The sequence below is a fragment of the Amblyomma mixtum genome, chromosome 1 (genome assembly GCF_055824585.1).
Source record: "Amblyomma mixtum isolate Tamu chromosome 1, ASM5582458v1, whole genome shotgun sequence".
NCBI classification, from domain to species: Eukaryota; Metazoa; Arthropoda; class Arachnida; order Ixodida; family Ixodidae; genus Amblyomma; species Amblyomma mixtum.
In genome coordinates, this window is record NC_143012.1 from 235825688 (window position 1) to 235844227 (window position 18540).

The following is an 18540-nucleotide window of genomic DNA, read 5'->3' on the forward strand; positions in this document are numbered from 1 at the left end:
GGAGGAAAGCAACATGGCTGTGTTCGGCGCGCTGGGAGCGAGGCTAAAACTGAAAAAGGTCTATAGAGCATATCTTTCTCGACTGTCATGACGCTGTCTTTCTTTGGGATGTCTTGAAACGCACCCTGAAAAAAGAGTTACCTTTGACGCCTTTTGGAATACGCTTCCTACCATGTGCAGAAACAGGTGAAGTGCCTTGCGACCTGCTAATGTTGCTCTGCATGCATAGCCTATGGCGCACGCGAATGGATGTCAGGCATGAACATGCTGTTGTGCATCCTGCACATCAGTATTTCATTGAAAGCATCATGTACACACAGGAAGTTTTCGGACAGCGAGCTCCACAACCTGAGAGGTTGCCTGTCCTCGACCAACTAAAATCATTTAACCCATTTTATCATCGTGCACTAGCTAGAAACTGACCAGTGCTTTTATTGTCATGTCATTGCATTTTTGGGTTTCGTTTTTCCGGCCAAGTCGGTAATAAAGAAAAAAAAAATCCCTGTTCTCATTCCCGTTTCCGTCGTATAGCGGTTATCACGTGCGCCTCACACGCGCAAGGTCCCCGGTTCGATCCCGGGCGGAAACATTGTTTTTGGATTTTTACTTGTTCGCATTCCCAGAGGAAGATTTTTTGGCAGTCGCGGACGCAACCTCCAGAACAAACAAGAAATCCCTGCTCTCATTCCCGTTTCCGTGGTGTAGCGGTTATCACGTGCGCCTCACACGCGCAAGGGCCCCGGTTCGATCCCGGGCGGGAACATTGTTTTTGTTTTTTTATTTGTTCGCATTTCCTGGGGAGGAATTTTTGTCAGTCGCCTACGCAACCTCCAGAGCAAACAAGAAATCCCTGTCGCGTTCTGCTTCCGGCAGCCGAGCTGAACGATCGCAGAGTCATGGGCTCCAGTGGAGCGGCGATAGCGGCCTTTGACGGCCGCGGAAACAGGACCGATGACTGCGATGATAAGGATTACCAGATTATTTTGCCGACACTGCCAACAGGACGTGTTGTTTTCAACACCGTTTTTCTTCATGGCGATGTGCGAGCGAGGCCGTTCCGAGTCGAGGACTTCCGTGATGCCCTGGCCAAGACCGGTACGCTCCCCGACGTGGTCGCGTTGGGGGCGTACCAAATCAACCATGTGTGGGCGGTTACCCTGCGGAGAACGGAGGCAGCTAAGAAGTTGTTCGCCTTCAATGAACTGCAAGTAAAGAAACGCCGTTGCCTCATCATCGACCCCGAAGACCAGCAGGTAAAGCTGCGGCTACACTGGATGCGTCACGGTGTGGCCGACGACGACATCCGGACGGCATTCGCGGCGTTTGGCAAAGTGACCGACGTTACGCGTGAGCGGTGGCGGATACAAGGCGTCAATGACAAGAGCTCAACAACAAGATCTGTCCTATTGAAGTTGAAGCCCGGCTTGAAAGTGGAAGACCTGCCACACCAGGTACGCGTCGCCGGAGAGTTGGCTCTTGTCGTGGCGCCTGGGCGTCCAATGCAGTGCTTGCGCTGCCATGGTACAGGCCACGTGCGGCGTGAATGCAAGGTTCCCCGCTGTACGAAATGTATGCGGTACGGCCACGCGGATAACGAGTGTGTCCGCACTTACGCGGTGGCTACGGGCGGTGCATCGAAAGACGACTGCGCGGAACTTCTCATGGATGTAGTCGAGGCCGAAGAATCTGCGAAAGGCATAGAGAAACCCGAAAAGCAAGCAGGCTCGACGGGCTGTTGGGACCTTCCAGCAGCGATGCCGGACGGAAACCTGAAGGGGCGGAATCTTCTAAAAAGGAGACGGAGGCGTCGAGTGATGAAGCAAGCGGGCCGGCGCTCCCAGAAACCGAGCCAGCGACTCTGACCGAGGAGAACCTTGACCAGAACGGCGCCCGCACGACCAGCGTCCCTGCTCCAGCGAAGCGGCCACACGCCCAGACCGGAACCGAAGGAGACAAGGCGGAAGCCCCCAGCGTCGAGGAGCCGCCGGCAAAAACGACCCAAGGACGGCGGTCCTCCATCCGGCCACGACCAAATGTGTCAACGGAGAGGAGAGCCCTCGACAAACCGCCCCCGCAGCCAGGCCTGGCACCAGCACCGGATGGCTCCGGTGTCAATGATGTCGTCTAGCCAAGCGCTAGACGCGAAGGGTAAGCACCATGTTCCCGGCCTCTTTCTTCTGCATGAAAATGGCTCATGCGTTCCCCATAAAAGTCGGTACACTTAATGTCAGGGGACTGTCAAGCAAGAAGAAGCAGAGCCAGGTGTACCGCCTTTTAACTGAGCATGACATTGACGTCCTGGCAGTGCAGGAAACGAAAATTGATGGGGAAGAAGAGACCCGGAGCATGGTGCGACGTTTCACGTCTAGGTTTTTTGCAGTAGCAGCCCACGCTGTAGGCACATGTGCGGGTTGTCTCATTTTTGTAAAGAATGTACCGGGACTTGAGGTTCAGGCATATACGGCGTGTCTATCGGGTCGATTTGTTTTGATTGACTTCCTGTACAACAAAACATATTGGCGCATCATTTGTGTGTACGCCCCAAATGCAGTGGATGAGACGACAGCCTTTTTTCAAAACGTTCAAAGGTACTTCAGTTGTGAGAAATCCCTGATCGTCAAGGGCGACTTCAATTGCGTCCTCGGAGGCTGTGACAAAACCAGTGCACGGGCGTTTAGGGACAGAAGCACTGAGGTACTCTCAGAAATTATAGACACGTGCAACCTCGATGATGTAGCGGAATGTTTAGAAGGCACGCGTTGTGTGAGGTTTACACATTTTCAGCGGTCAAGCCATGCGCGGCTAGATCGCATTTATGTGTCGCAGGACGTTATTACAAAATGCAGTAGCTACAGTGTAGTACCGGTATCATTTTCTGATCATTGTTTAGTGTTGTGTGGGATAGGGACAAAGAAACGAGGAAATCAGTTTTCTTGGGAGATGTGGAAATTAAATAATAAGCTCATTACAGACGACATCTTTAGCAGGAAAGTAAACGAAGAAATCAGCAAATTAAAGCCGAGCGGGCAACTGAAAGTATGGCAGCAGTGGGAACTTTGCAAACAACAAATAAAGATAGCAGCAATCGAAAGGTCAAGCTGTATACGACAAGAAGAGAGGCGTGAGGAGGATAATTTAAGATCCTTACTGGGTAAACTTCTCGAAAAAGAAAGCGAACAGCCAGGCAAATGGATGGACGACATTAGAAAAATAAAACACAAAATTGAACTCTTCGAGGAAGAACGCTATCGCGGTGCACTTGTGCGGGCTAGGGTGCAAGATTTCGCTGTTGGGGAGACACCTTCAAAACGAGCTCTAGGAATCGAAAAAACGCATGCTCAGCGAAACCACATTGAAAAGATTGAATGGGGCGGGGTGTTATCTGGGGACAGCGGCATATCCAGCAGGCATTTCTTGAATATTATCAGGGGTTGTTTGCGAAGCAAGAAGTGGATGTGAGCGCATTCAAGGAAAAGTTTCTTGGTGCTTTACCGCGATTAGATGACCAACAGAAAGAAAGGCTGGAGCTGTCGATAACTGCGTCAGAGGTTGAGCACGCGATGTAAAATTTGAACCTGGGAAGATCTCCTGGACCTGATGGGTTAAGCGCGGCTTTTTACAAAGCATACAAACACGAAATAGTGCCAGTACTGACAGCAGTGTATAATGAAGCCTACAAAGTAAATGAATTGCCCCCGTCTTATGGTAAATCCCATACAGTGCTAATCCCTAAATCCGATGAAGCAGAAAAGTTAAAGCAGGTCACAGCATATCGTCCTATCGCCCTCACAAACGTAGATTATAAAGTTTTCATGAAGATTTTAGCCCGTAGACTACAGTCAGTAATTCAAGATATAGTCGGTCCCCACCAGACGTGTGGGATCAAGGGACGCTCTATTGTTTCCAATATTCATAGAGCGAGGTGTGTGCTGGAATGTTGTGATAACACAAATAGCTGTGTAGCCATCCTTCAGCTAGATCTTGAGAAGGCATTTGATTGTGTTTCGCACGATATCTTGTTCTGCATACTCGACCATGTGAATATAGGGTCCATTATTTGCGAGGGAGTGGCCTTGGCGTACCGGTGCTGCACGACAAGATTAATTGTAAATAAGAGTTTGGGGGCCCCCATTAGCCTGCAGCGTTCGGTGCGCCAGGGTTGTCCCCTCAGCCCTCTTCTATTCTGCATTTACATTGAAGCGTTATGTTTGAATATCATGGAAAGTGAAAAAATTCGAGGCTTCCAGCTACAGGCAGCAGAAGTTAAGCTGCTGGCTTATGCGGATGATGTCGCGGTGCTCACAGTGAACCGGGAAGGTGTAACCGAGGCCGTGGCATGCGTAAAAGAATTCACCAAGGTCACCGGTAGTAAAGTGAATTGGTCAAAGTCCCTGGGGCTTTGGCACGGAGAATGGCCAACGAAGCGCGGCAATTTTGCAAACGTGTCCTGGGTGACGACCCCAGTAAAGTACTTAGGCGTCCCGCTGGATGGTTATCGCGATAGCGATTCGTACTGGAAAGCCCAGACGCAAGCCACGCGTGAAAAGGTGGAGAGGTGGAAAGGGCGACAGCTTTCAATTTTCGCAAGGGCCACAGTGTGTAATCTGTTTTTTATGTCTAGGCTGTGGTACGTGATGCAAGTGTTGCATTGTGCAAGGATGAACGTACAGAGACTGCACCGGATCTTTGCCGTCTTTGTGTGGGCTGCGGACTGGGAACGCTGCAGCCGTACCAATTTCTTTAGGCGGGTGAAGGACGGTGGCCTGAGTATGGGACACTTATTTCTGCGGCAGATTGTAAGCAGATTTTGTTTTGTGCGCGATGTAAGTGATCCGTTTTTGCGCACTGTGTGCCAATTAAGGCTCGGAAATGCACTGCCGGACTTTGTTGTCTCAACCGAAAGTTTCTCGGGACGTATTTTTGGCTACTTTAGAGAGGTTGTCGCGAGTGCTCGATTCCTGTCTGTTCGATTTTCGTATGAATATTTATCTTCTGTTAACAGGAAGAAGTTGTACAAGGATTTGTGTGATGTAGTTCTTCCACAACCTATGTACAGGGCCTTATACAATGGAGGCCTGGGACGCGACGTACTTAAGCGTGTGAAGGCGATGCAGGTGCCACCAAGTGCAAAAACATTTTTCTTTAAATTACATACCGGAACACTACCAGTAAAGAAATTTTTGGAAGGGAAGCATTTATTTCTACCTTGGGGATCCCATTGTTTAATTTGTAAACAACCAGAAACAATAGACCACGTTTTTTTGCACTGTTGGGAGGGGGTATACTTTTGGGACATCTCACAAAGGACTTTAAAAAAGGAATTACCGCTGGACTCTCATGGTATTCGGTACTTGCCTGTAGAGAGTGAGGATGGGACACCATTCGACCTTATTATGCTAATGGGCCTCCATTGTATTTGGCGCTCCAGAATGGCAGGATATAATCGCGATCCTGATGCCCAGCCAGCACGGATCTATTTTCGGGAGTGCATGCATAGGTATATTGAAGGTCAGAAACTTGCTCCTGGAGCTCCCGAGTGGCTCGAAAGAGTGGAGCCTTTGGTGACGCTTAAAGAGTTTTAACGTGACGAAGCCACGCCCCGTCAGGCGGATAGTGTTGTTAATTATTGCTCATTGTGCTTTGTAAGTGTATTTGTGTATTGTTGTTCTTGCCGAAGTCAGGCAATAAAAAAAAAAGGTCCCCGGTTCGATCCCGAGCGGAAACGCATTTCCAGGGGAGGAATTTTTGTCAGTCGCGTACGCAACCTCCAGAGCAAACAAGAAATCCCTGTTCTCATTCCCGTTTCCGTGGTGTAGCGGTTACCACGTGCGCCTCACACGCGCAAGGTCCCCGGTTCGATCCCGGGCGGAAACATTGATTTTGTTTTTTTTATTTGTTCGCATTTCCAGGGGAGGAATTTTTGTCAGTCGCGTACGCAACCTCCAGAGCAAACAAGAAATCCCTGTTCTCATTCCCGTTTCCGTGGTGTAGCGGTTATCATGTGCTCCTCACACGCGCAAGGTCCCCGGTTCGATCCCGGGCGGAAACATTGATTTTGTTTTTTTTTATTTGTTCGCATTTCCAGGGGAAGAATTTTTGTCAGTCGCGTACGCAACCTCCAGAGCAAACCAGAAATACCTGCTCTCATTCCCGTTTCCGTGGTGTAGCGGTTATCACGTGCGCCTCACACGCGCAAGGTCCCCGGTTCGATCCCGGGCGGAAACATTGGTTTTGTTTTTTTTATTCGCATTTCCAGGGGAAGAATTTTTGTCAGTCGCGTACGCAACCTCCAGAGCAAACAAGAAATCCCTGTTCTCATTCCCGTTTCCGTGGTGTAGCGGTTATCACGTGCGCGTCACACGCGCAAGGTCCCCGGTTCGATCCCGGGCGGAAACATTGTTTTTTTTTATTTGTTCGCATTTCCAGGGGAATAATTTTTGTCAGTCGCGTACGCAACCTCCAGAGCAAACAAGAAATCCCTGTTCTAATTCCCGTTTCCGTGGTGTTTCGTTCTGTTTCCGGCCACGCGTGAACGGTCGCAGAATCATGAGCTCCGGTGGAGCGGCGATAGCGGCCCTTGCTGGCCGCGGAAACAGGTCCGACATTGAAGCAGATAAGGATTGCGAGATTATTTTGCCTACTCTGCCAACAGGACGTGTTGTTCTCAACACGGTGTTTTTGCACGGCGACGTGCGAGCGCGTCCTTACAAGGTCGAAGACTTTCGTGACGCCCTCGCCCAAGCGCGTGCGCTCCCCGACGTTGTGGCGTTGGGGGCGTACCAAATCAACCATGTTTGGGCGGTGACTCTCAACAGCGCTGAAGCAACGAAGCGATTGGCGGCTTTCAAGGAGCTTCCAGTTAAAGGACGCCGGTGTCTTATATTCGACCCCGAGGACCACGTGCTGAAACTGCGGCTACACTGGATGCTGCACGGCGTCGCCGACGAAGATATCCGGACTGCGTTTGCGGCCTTCGGGAACGTGACGGAGGTAACCCGTGAGCGTTGGCGAGTGCAAGGAGTGAAAGAAAAGGGCTACACCACAAGGATAGTTCTGCTCAAGCTGAAGCCTGGAATGAAGGCGGACGACCTCCCCCACCAGATAAGAGTCGCCGGTGAGCTTGCCCTTGTGGTCGTGCCTGGGCGGCCCATGCAGTGTTTGCGTTGTCAGGGAAGCGGACATGTCCGACGTGACTGCAAGATACCTCGCTGCTCACGCTGCCGACGCTTCGGACATTCGGAAGATGGGTGTGTCCGCACATACGCTGCCGCAACGGTGCCAGCGCTTAGAGAGGAGGCGGACGTCGAGATGAGGCGGACGTCGAGGAGTTATCGTCGGCGGGAGGCAGACAAGCAGCGCATTTGCCAACGGCAACTCAGCCTCAACTGCAAACTACGCAGAAACCTGTCGTTGTGGCAAGCGCCGCGGAACAGCAACAACCGCCTGCCCAGGACGTCGTGGCTACGCCGAAAGGCGTGGAAAAAAAGCAGCCTGAACCGCACGTGAGCGACGACCACACCGCGGCAGAGAAGATGGACACGTCCCGTGAATCAGCGAGTCCCGCAGCCGGGAAGCGGACGCATGAAGACACCACCAGCATGCTGCAGCAGCGGGACGAAAGCGGCGGGGACGAGCCGCCGCAGAAAACGCCAGGTAGGCGGGCATCGTTCAAGCCGCGACCGAACATTCCGGTCGACTCTCGGCAGGCGGGTAAACCGCCTCCGTAGCTTTGTGTTGCCTTCGTCATAATGGGAACGGGGGGATTTCTAAGCTCTATGGCTGTGTCGATGTGCCGTTTTCTTTTCGTGTCGAGGCAAGGTGCTGTTGGCACCAAGGTTCTTCCTGCAGGCCCCAGTGTATATTTTGTTGGCAGACTTGCGGTGTGTATATGGGCACAGAGACCTGGAGAGCGAGAATTTTTTCCGGAGATGGGCACCATTCCATTGTGTTACCATGGTTCTTAATCTCGGGGAAATGCTACGCGTAGCAACGTTAAATGTCCGGGGGCTGGGTGCAAGAAGGCGACAGAGTCAGCTAAGCCGCCTTCTTCTTGATAAAGAATTACACTTAGTTGCCGTACAAGAGACGAAAATCGAAAGCCAAGAACTGACCGACCGAATGATGTCCAATTTCCGTACGCATTTCGATGTATGCGTTTGTCATGCGAATGGTGGATCAGGTGGTTGCGCCCTATTCATCCGTAATAACTTGGGGATCTGTGTACAGTCAGTGTTGTCATGCCAAAGTGGTCGCCTTTTAGTTGTTGATTTTGCTGTTTATGATTTATCTTTCCGTGTCATTTGTGTCTATGCACCCAACGTTGAGACCGAGCGTCGATCTTTCTTTGAACGTGTTGAAGCCTACCTTAACTGTCACAAAGTGTTGATATTGTTGGGCGACTTTAATTGCGTATGTACAATGGATGATCGCGCTAAACGCACACGAGTTCGGGACAAGAGCGCAGAAGTATTAAGTGCCCTGGTGCATGATTATGATTTAGAAGACATTGGTAGCGTATTGACGAATGGTACACGTCCTCAGTACGCCCATTTTCAGCGTGACAGCCACGCGAGATTAGACAGATTATACGCATCACCCGAACTGGTTTCTTCATGTGCAGCATATGAACTGCAACCAGTCCAGTTCAGTGACCACTGCTTGGTAACTGCAACGTTTGGAAGAAGGCAAAACAAAAGTCGCTTCAACTGGAACCTCTGGAAGTTTAACGTGAAGCTTTTGGAAGATGATGCATTTGTTAGCGCAGTAACGGAAGAATTAGAGAAGTTGCTCACACTGGAGCCAAACCAGTTCGGAGTTGAATGGGAAGAGTTTAAACAGAGAGTTAAAATAATAGCCATCGAAAGAAGCAGCATTATTAAGTTCAACCAGAAACAAAACGAAACAAAACTTCGCCAGGAACTAGAATTCTTGATAAGCATGGAAAACATTCAGCCCGGTAAATGTACTGAACAAATAAGGCGGGTGAAAACACAGCTCGAAACTATAGACACAGAAAGATACAAAGCGGCAATTGTACGAGCAAGATCCGAGAAGCTGTGAGCTGGAGAAACGCCAACAAAGCGCGCACTATCTGACGAAAAAAGATACGCATGTCGGAAAGAAATCCGGCAGCTTGCCAACGGAAACGAGATCACGACTGACCAAAAGGTTATCAAGACAGTGATGGCCGAGCATTTTCGGAACTTGATAGGTCACCCACGCGATACGAAAGACAGCTTCCAGAAAGAATTTCTTTCCTTTATGCCACAGCTGGACGAAGAAGTACAGACGCAACTGGAAGAACCAATAACCGTCAGTGAAATAGAACGCGCAATAGATGACCTGTCCCTTGGTAAAGCACCCGGGCCTGACGGCCTAGGAGCTGCCTTTTATAAAGCTTTCAACTGTTCTGTTGCTCAGATTTTGCACAATGTCATCACTGAGGCATACGACAAAAAGCGAGTTCCTGTATCATTCACAACGTCACACGTCGTGCTGATACCAAAGAGTGACGATGAAGCAAAACGTCTCTTGCCAGGGTCTTATCGCCCGATAACCCTTGTCAATGTGGACTACAAAATATTTATGAAGGTTTTAGCGACACGACTTCAGCGCGTTATAACAAAGTTGGTAGGGCCTCATCAGACTTGCGGCATCAAAGGCCGAAGCATTGCAACAAACGTGCATGTCGCGCGAACGGTCCTCGAGTGTTGTGACGCTTTTGGCGAGCGCGTTGCGATGATGCAGCTTGATCTGGCCAAAGCCTTCGACCGTGTCTCGCACGAGGCTCTGCTCTGCATTTTAGAGCATTCTAACGTAGGCTGCGTTATCACTGAAGGCGTCAGAATGGCGTACACTGACTGCTCAACGCGAATCATCGTAAACGGGGAACTGACAGACAGCCTGAGCGTTCGCTCGTCGGTGAGGCAGGGATGCCCTCTTTCGCCCTTGCTGTTCGCGGCTTACCTTGAGCCGCTATGTTTGACAATTGCAAACAATGAACACATAACACGATATAGAGTACGTGAGGCAGAAATAAAAATCTTGGCCTACGCGGATGATATCGCCGTATTATGCGCAAACAAAGAAAGCATTAAAGAAGCCACAGCTGTTGTTGAACAATTTTGCGAATACACCGGAGCCCAGATAAATTGGGACAAAAGGTATGGATTTTGGCATGGAGACTGGGACGCCACGCCGGAGCAATTTTGTCGCCTTCATTGGTCAACAGTTCCTAAACCACACCTCGGTGCGCCCCTCGAGTGTTATCGTGATCCTGAACAATACTGGACCGATCAAACAACGAAGGCAAAAGAAAAGGCTGATGCATGGCAGGGAAGACAGCTGTCAATGTTTTCCCGTGCGACTGTCTCCAATGTCTTCCTAATTTCAAAAAAATGGTATGTGATGAACGTGTTGTGTGCATCGCGAACGAGCATACAAAAAATCCATCGTGTCCTCGCTATTTTCATTCGGTCCTCGACCTGGGAGAGATCTAGCCGAACTAATTTCTTTATCTCAGTCAAGTGTGGTGGGCTAGGCCTGGTTCACTTGTTTTTGCGGCAAGTCGTGTCACGATTTCTTTTCTTAAGGGATCAAAATGACCCCTTTCTCCGCACCGTGATGAAGGTGAGGCTACGTAGACTTCTCCCAGGATTCATTGTGACGTCATGTGAGAACACATGTGGCGCTGTGACTGGTTATCTGCGCGAAGTAGTGCTCGCTTTCAGGTTGTTAAACGTGCGGTTTTCACAGGAGTACTTGTGTAGTGTTAGTAGGAAAAACTGTATAAGGACCTTGTTCACACCATGCTACCTGTACCGTTATACCGTTTACCACACCGTGGGCGCCCTGGACAAAACGTACTCAAAAGAGTAAAGAAAATGCCAAGATTACCTTCAGTTAAAACCTTTTTCTTTAAGCTACATACCAACACACTTCCAGTTAAGACCTGGCTTCAGGAAAAAGGAATCTTCATACCGTGGTCAACAAACTGCTTTTTATGCAAAAAGCCCGAAACCATAGAGCACGTATTCCTAGACTGCTGGGACCCGATTTTCCATTGGGACGTACTCCAGCGCACATTAAAGAAACAGTTGCCTCTTGACCCATATGGAATACGATTCCTGCCGGTAGACGCTTCGGACGATATACCGTACGATCTTATCATGGTCCTGGGCCTCCACGCGCTGTGGAAAACGAGAATGCAGTTTGAACATGCCGAACCTGTCGTGCGTTCTGTCAGAGACCACTTTATCGAAAGTATCGTATGTCTCAGAGAAGTTTATCGAGCGTTCCCTGATCCACCAGAATGGATTGCTTGTCTGGATGCATTGGTGTCTCTGAAAAAAATTTTAGTGTCATGTTAGCCCAAGTGTGGCTGATATGTTTTACGCCTTGTACCCTTTCATTTTGACTATAATCCTGGCAATAAAGAAAAAAAAGTTTCCGTGGTGTAGCGGTTATCACGTGCGCCCCACACGCGCAAGGTCCCCGGTTCGATCCCGGGAGGAAAGATTATTTTTTTTATTTCTTCGCATTCCCAGGTGAAGAATTTTTGGCAGTCGCCGACGCAACCTCCAGAACAAACAAGAAATCCCTGCTCTCATTCCCGTTTCCGTGGTGTAGCGGTTATCACGTGCGCCTCACACGCGCAAGGTCCCCGGTTCGATCCTGGGCGGAAACATTATTTTTTTTTATTTCTTCGCATTCCCAGGTGAAGAATTTTTGGCAGTCGCCGACGCAGCCTCCAGAACAAACAAGAAATCCTTGCTCTCATTCCCGTTTCCGTGGTGTAGCGGTTATCACGTGCGCCTCACACGCGCAAGGTCCCCGGTTCGATCCCGGGCGGAAACATTATTTTTTTATTTCTTCGCATTCCCAGGTGAATAATTTTTGGGAGTCGCCGACGCAGCCTCCAGAACAAACAAGAAATCCCTGCCTCCATTCCTGTTTCCGTGGTGTGATTCCATTTCCGGCCACCGAGCGTGACGGACGTGTGTCATGGGCTCCGTAGGAGCGGCTTCAGCGGCCCAGCAGGGCCGCGGTAACAGGAATATTGCTTTTGACAATGATTACCAAGTTGTTTTGCCTAGTTTGCCAACAGGGCGTTTTGTTTTGAACACCGTTTTTCTACACTGTGATGTTAGGGCCCGGCCATATCGGGCAGAAGATTTTCGCGATGCGCTCGCCGGGTTATCGCTCCTGCCGGAAGTGATTGCCCTCGGAGCCTACCGCATGAGCCATGTGTGGGCGGTGACTTTCAAGGACGAAGATGCGGTGAAAAAGATTGTCGGCATGGGTGAGCTGCTGGTGATAAAGTGCCGCTGTATCGTAATTGATCCTGCCAACCAGGATGTTCGCATGAAAGTGCATTGGTTGCTGCACAGCGTGCCCGACGACGACGTACGGTTTGCCTTCGAGCCGTACGGGAAGGTCACAGACGTCGGCCGAGAGCGGTGGCGGGTGCATGGCCTAGCAGATAAGGGCTCAACTACCAGACTGGTCACCTTGAAGTTGAAGCCGGGCGTAAAGCTGGACGACCTGCCGCACCAGGTGAGCGTCGCCGGAGAGTTGGCCCTTGTGGTCGTGCCAGGCAGGGCTCCGCTCTGCCTTCGGTGCCGTGGCACGGGCCACATTCGTCGCGACTGCCGCATCCCTAAGTGCAGTGCGTGCCGACGCTTTGGTCTTGAGAGCAGCCAGTGCGAGCGGACGTATGCCAGCGTAACAGGACTGACAACCACCGACGACGCCTCAAACCTGCTCATGGACGAGGCGGACGTGGAGGATGCAGCATCGGTGGCAAGTGCAAGAATTAACGGAGGTAGCCGAAAATACAGCGATTCCACTGCCGCAGCAGGAGCAACCCGGAACCGAAGCGGTTACTGCAGAGCAGCAACAACCGCCTCTGCAGGATTCTTCGACAGCTCCGAGCGCCGAGCTGAAAACCTCAGTTGATTATGAAGCGGCTCCCAGCACCTCAGAACCCGAGGTTATGGACATCCTTAGCGCTTCAGCCAGCCTGCTGGCGGGGAAACGACCACACGACAAGACCCTTAGCGTTGGGACGAAGGAGGACGGCGGGGGCGGAGACGAGCCACCCACCAAAGCCCCAGGTATGCGGAGGTCTACCTTGAAGCCGCGACCGACCATTCCGGTTGATTCGCGGCAGGCGGGTAAACCGCCCCCGTAAATTTAGTTTGTCTAGCTAAGGTGGGTATAGAGGGGTTTCCGTAAACGCCATGGCCCTCATCCTGAGCGGTTCGTTTTTCGTGTTCGGGCTTGGAAAGAGGTGCCAAGTTTACTTGGAGTGTCCTTTTTTGTTGGTTAGAGTTTTATTTTTTTTTTCCTGGCCTTCGACGCGCTTATCGCCACAGTATCATGAGCACCGACCCTTGGGCTAGTGTAATGGGCACCATTCTACCGTGTAGCCATGGCGGTTAATATCGAAAGAGCGCTACGGCGGGTAGCGACGTTAAACGTACGGGGCCTTGGAGCAAGACGACGACAATGTCAGCTTAGTCGCCTTCTCTTAGATAATGACTTACATATAGTGGGAGTCCAAGAGACAAAAATTGAGAGCCAGGAGCTCACCGACCGAATGGTGTCCAATTTTCGTGCTCATTTCGATGTGTGTATTTCTCACGCGATTGGTGGATCAGGTGGTTGCGCCATATTCATACGCAACAACTTTGGAATCTGCGTGCAGTCAGTATTTTCATGTGACAGTGGACGCCTCTTAATCGCTGATATCGTCTTTGGCGAATTGGAGTGTCGCGTCATCTGTGTATACGCGCCGAATATTGACATGGAACGGCGGGAATTCTTTGAAAGCCTTGAGGCGTACCTAAATTGTCAGAAAGTGATAATACTGCTAGGCGATTTTAACTGTGTTTGTAATGTTGATGACCGCGCAAAACATTCGCGTGTTCGTGACAAGAGTGCAGAATTTCTTAATACACTTGTGCACGAATATGACCTTGAAGATATTGGTAGCGTTTTCGCCAGCGGTACTCGTCCGCAGTTTACACACTTCCAGGAAGACAGCCATGCAAGGTTAGACAGATTATATGTCTCTGACGAATTGATACCCTTGTGTAGCGAGTACGAAGTGAAACCCATCGCATACAGCGATCACTGCTTGGTAACGGCCGCCTTTGGAAAGACGCAGAGAAAACGAATCTTTAGCTGGTACTTGTGGAAAATAAATGCGCAGCTGTTTGATGACGAAGCTTTTGTCGACGCTGTAACGAAAGAACTGGAAAATTTGACTGCAAGCGAGCCAGAAAGTTACGCCATTCGTTGGGAAGATTTTAAGCAGAAAGTAAAAACAATGGCTGTTGAAAGAAGTAGTGTCATTCGACGCAATCAGAAAGAGGCAGAGACAAAGCTTCGCCAGCAACTGCAGTTCTTTGTTAGTATGGAGAATGTCGAACCTGGTCTGTGTGTTAGAGGAATAAAGGAAGTGAAAACTGAACTTGAACGGATAGATTCGGAGAAGTACAAGGCGGCAGTAGTGAGATCAAGGTCCGAGAAGCTGTGGGCGGGAGAAATGCCAACCAAGTGGGCTCTCTCAGATGAAAAAAGATACGCATGTCAAAAAGAAATCCGCCAACTAGCTATAGGTGAAAACATCACGTCTAACAGAAATGAAATTAAGCAAGCGATTGCACTTTAAAGCAATTCTAAGCCATCCACGGGACCTTAAAGATTGTTTCCAAAAAGAATTCCTTCCGTTGATGTCAAAGCTTGACGAAGAAGTAAGGACACAGCTAGAACAACCAATCACACCAAGTGAGATAGAATGCGCAATAAATGAGCTGGCAGTCGGGAAAGCACCTGGGCCGGATGGCTTAGGGGCCATTTTCTATAAAACCTTCCGGTCTGAGGTTGCCCAAGTTCTTTATCACGTTGTTAGCGAAGCGTATGACCGGAAAAGTCTACCCTTGTCCTTCACAACCTCGCATATCGTTCTAATCCCGAAGAGTGCTGATGCTCAGAAACGTTTGTTGCCAGGCTCATATCGCCCAATAACTCTTGCTAACGTCGACTATAAAATATTCACCAAAGTTCTAGCAAAGCGACTGCAAGGCGTTATTAAGAAGTTGGTTGGACCACACCAGACTTGTGGCATTAAAGGCCGCACTATCGCGACGAATGTGCACGTGGCTCGAAGCGTGCTCGAGTGTTGCGATACGCTGGGCGATCACGTCGCGATGATGCAGCTTGACCTGGCAAAAGCCTTCGACCGTGTCTCGCACAAGGCATTGCTCTGCATACTTGAACACACGAATGTGGGCAGTGTGATTATGGAAGGCGTCACGATGGCGTACAAAAAATGTACAGCGCGTATTATTGTTAACGGTGAGCTCACTGATAGCTTGTGCGTGCTCACGTCGGTGAGACAGGGATGCCCCCTTTCACCACTGCTGTTTGGCGCTTATCTTGAGCCACTCTGTCTGGCGATGGAACATAATGCGCGCATAAAAGGTTACAGACTACAGGCTGCCGAAGTCAAAATTCTGCGTACGCGGATGACATCGCGGTGTTCTGCGCCAGCAAAGATAGCATTAGAGAGGCAACTAATGTCGTCGAAAAGTTTTGTGAGGCGACTGGAGCCCAGATAAACTGGGATAAAAGTCATGGCTTCTGGCATGGCGATTGGGTGGACACACCAGAAGCCTTTTGTCGGCTCACCTGGTCAATGGTACCGACGCAGTACCTTGGTGTGCCTCTCGGAAATTATCGCGACCCTGAACCATACTGGAGGGATCAAGCCTTGATGGCTAAAGAAAAGGCGAATGGGTGGCAAGGCAAGCAACTGTCGATGTTTTCTAGAGCCACTGTCTGCAACCTTTTTTTGATATCAAAAATCTGGTACGTCATGAATGTGTTGTGTGCGGCGAGGATGAGCATTCAAAAAATGCACCGGGTTTTTGCTATTTTTATTTGGGCCTCGACTTGGGAGCGGTCCAGTCGAACGAATTTGTTTTTGCCTGTAAAGAAAGGAGGTCTTGGCCTGGCTCACTTGTTTCTGCGACAAATTATGGCACGCTTTGTTTTTTTACGGGATCAGAATGATATCTTTCTGCGCACAGTTATACAAGTAAGACTGTATAGACTTCTGCCTGGATTCGTAGTCTCGTCTGTTCAAAATATGTGCGGAAGGGTGACTGGATACCTGTATGAAGTTGTCTTATCGTATAGGCTGTTGAATGCACGTTTTTCCCAGCAGTACCTGTCAACCGTTACAAAGAAAAAACTCTACAGTGACCTTGTAGATGTCATGCTCTCTGTACCTTTGTACCGTTCTCCACATCGCGGTGGCCCAGGACAGGACGTCCTAAAAAGAGTGAAGAAAATGCCCATACTACCCTCCGCCAAATCGTTCTTTTTCAAGTTACATACAAACACCCTCCCAGTTAAGACCTGGCTTCACGATAAAGGACTCTTCATTCCCTGGAACACTGACTGCTTTTTATGCAAGAAACTCGAAACAATAGAACACGTATTTCTAGACTGCTGGGACCCGATCTTTCATTGGGATGTACTCCAAAGAACTTTAAAAAAACAGTTACCCCTGGATCCATACGGCATACGTTTCTTGCGTGTGAATAGCTCAGAGGAAATACCTTATGACCTCATTATGGTCCTGGGCCTCCACGCGGTGTGGAAAACACGAATGCAGTTCGAACACGCGGACTTGGTTGTTCGCCCGGTTCGTGAACATTTCATTGAGAGCGTTGTGCGCTTAAGAAATGTGTACAACGCACTGCCTGATCTACCACAATGGATAACTGTACTAGATGGATTAATGTCGCTCAAAAAAATTTTAAAGTCGTGTCGGCCGAAGTGTGGCCGCCATGTTTTATTTCTTGTAACCTCTTGATTTGTACGTCAGAATCGGCCATAAAGAAAAAAAAATTTCCGTGGTGTAGCGGTTATCACGTGCCCCTCACACGCGCAAGGTCCCCGGTTCGATCCCGGGCGGAGACATTGTTTTTGTTTTTTCGATTTTTTCGCGTTCCAAATGGAAAAATGTTTGGCAGTCGCGGACGCAGCCTGCAGAACAAACAAGAAATCCCTGCTTCCATTCCCGTTTCCGTGATGTAGCGGTTATCACGTGCGCCTCACACGCGCAAGGTCCCCGGTTCGATCCCGGGCGGAAACATTATTTTTCTTTTATTTCTTCGCACTAAAATAATTTCTAGCCTGATCTTGCAAATCATATTCACCCAGTCATTAACCGACAGCTCGCTTCCGGAAGACTGGAAACTAAGCAAGGTAGTGCCAGTATTCAAATCAGGAAACCGCTCAAATCCGTCCAACTATCGCCCAATTTCATTAACGTGCATTGCATGTAAGCTCATGGAACACATTATGTAGTCTCAAGTCGCCAGCCACCTTCACAATAACTCATTTTTCTTTTCTAAGCAGCATGGCTTCCGCCCCGGTCTTTCATGCGAGACACAACTTTTTGAATTCACTACTGACCTTCATTTGCATTTGGAATCATTATTTCAAACCGATGTCATATTTTTAGACTTTTCAAAAGCGTTCGATCGCGTCCCGCACAGACGTCTTATGTCAAAACTTTCTTGCCTCAATATTGATCCCCTCACACTATCATGGATTAACTGTTTCCTCACTAACCGGTTTCAATATACCGTCATCGGCGGTTATCATTCAGCAACTCATGAAGTGATTTCAGGCGTGCCGCAGGGTTCTGTGCTTGGGCCCCTGCTCTTTCTCATATTTATCAATGATCTCCCATCCGGCATATCTTCGTCCATTCGTCTTTTCGCTGACGACTGTGTGTTATATCGTCGCATTTCCTCTCACGACGACCAGGTTATCCTACAAAATGACCTACAAAAAATAGATAATTGGTGTTCCGAATGGTTGATGGAGCTGAACATCACTAAATGCAAATTTATGCAAATTTCACGCAAGCATTCCAATATTACGTATCCTTATTCTCTTCAATCAACTATCCTTTCGCAGGTTGAATCATATAAGTACTTAGGTGTCACAATCAACAGCAAACTGACGTGGGAAAAACACATCACTCAACTCGTTGCTGATACATCAAAAACACTGTGTTTTTTTAGAAGGTCACTTTCACTGTCTCCGCAATCAATCCGTAAACTAGCATACGAGACTTTCATTCGCACTAAACTTGAGTACTCATCAGCAATTTGGTCTCCTCACCAGGCTTACTGAACACCATTGAATCCATTCAGAATCGTGCGGCACGCTTCATTACTTCAGATTACGATTTTCAGCACAGCATTACCGCTATCAAGTCATTCATCGCTATCAGCCCACTAGCCCTTAGACGCAAAGTTTCTCGCTTATGTTTATTGCACAAATTATATCACAATTTTCCTAACCTACGCGAGTCCCTTCTAGTCCCTCCTGTGCGCACGTCATCCCGTTTATTCAACTCCATGAGCATCCAACGTTTACACGGATCAACTAATGCCTTTAACAAATCTTTTTTGCCAGCCGCTATTCAAGACTGGAATCGGCTTCCAGAAT

At 49.2% G+C, this 18540-nt stretch overlaps 11 non-coding genes across 11 annotated transcripts; all 11 read left to right on the forward strand.

The window, feature by feature from the left end:
* Window positions 1–516: 516 nt before the first annotated feature.
* Window positions 517–589, forward strand: TRNAV-CAC (transfer RNA valine (anticodon CAC)). Its single transcript has one exon. It is a non-coding gene; the product is annotated as a tRNA-Val (tRNA).
* Window positions 590–690: 101 nt separating this feature from the next.
* TRNAV-CAC (transfer RNA valine (anticodon CAC)) lies at window positions 691–763 on the forward strand. The gene has a single exon. It is a non-coding gene; the product is annotated as a tRNA-Val (tRNA).
* A 5038-nt stretch (window positions 764–5801) lies between these two features.
* Window positions 5802–5874, forward strand: TRNAV-CAC (transfer RNA valine (anticodon CAC)). Its single transcript has one exon. It is a non-coding gene; the product is annotated as a tRNA-Val (tRNA).
* Window positions 5875–5976: 102 nt separating this feature from the next.
* On the forward strand, window positions 5977–6049 carry TRNAV-CAC (transfer RNA valine (anticodon CAC)). The gene has a single exon. It is a non-coding gene; the product is annotated as a tRNA-Val (tRNA).
* Window positions 6050–6152: 103 nt separating this feature from the next.
* On the forward strand, window positions 6153–6225 carry TRNAV-CAC (transfer RNA valine (anticodon CAC)). The gene has a single exon. It is a non-coding gene; the product is annotated as a tRNA-Val (tRNA).
* A 98-nt stretch (window positions 6226–6323) lies between these two features.
* On the forward strand, window positions 6324–6396 carry TRNAV-CAC (transfer RNA valine (anticodon CAC)). The gene has a single exon. It is a non-coding gene; the product is annotated as a tRNA-Val (tRNA).
* Window positions 6397–11444: 5048 nt separating this feature from the next.
* Window positions 11445–11517, forward strand: TRNAV-CAC (transfer RNA valine (anticodon CAC)). Its single transcript has one exon. It is a non-coding gene; the product is annotated as a tRNA-Val (tRNA).
* Window positions 11518–11613: 96 nt separating this feature from the next.
* TRNAV-CAC (transfer RNA valine (anticodon CAC)) lies at window positions 11614–11686 on the forward strand. The gene has a single exon. It is a non-coding gene; the product is annotated as a tRNA-Val (tRNA).
* A 97-nt stretch (window positions 11687–11783) lies between these two features.
* TRNAV-CAC (transfer RNA valine (anticodon CAC)) lies at window positions 11784–11856 on the forward strand. The gene has a single exon. It is a non-coding gene; the product is annotated as a tRNA-Val (tRNA).
* Window positions 11857–16922: 5066 nt separating this feature from the next.
* TRNAV-CAC (transfer RNA valine (anticodon CAC)) lies at window positions 16923–16995 on the forward strand. The gene has a single exon. It is a non-coding gene; the product is annotated as a tRNA-Val (tRNA).
* A 102-nt stretch (window positions 16996–17097) lies between these two features.
* TRNAV-CAC (transfer RNA valine (anticodon CAC)) lies at window positions 17098–17170 on the forward strand. Its single transcript has one exon. It is a non-coding gene; the product is annotated as a tRNA-Val (tRNA).
* The last annotated feature ends 1370 nt before the right edge of the window (window positions 17171–18540 follow it).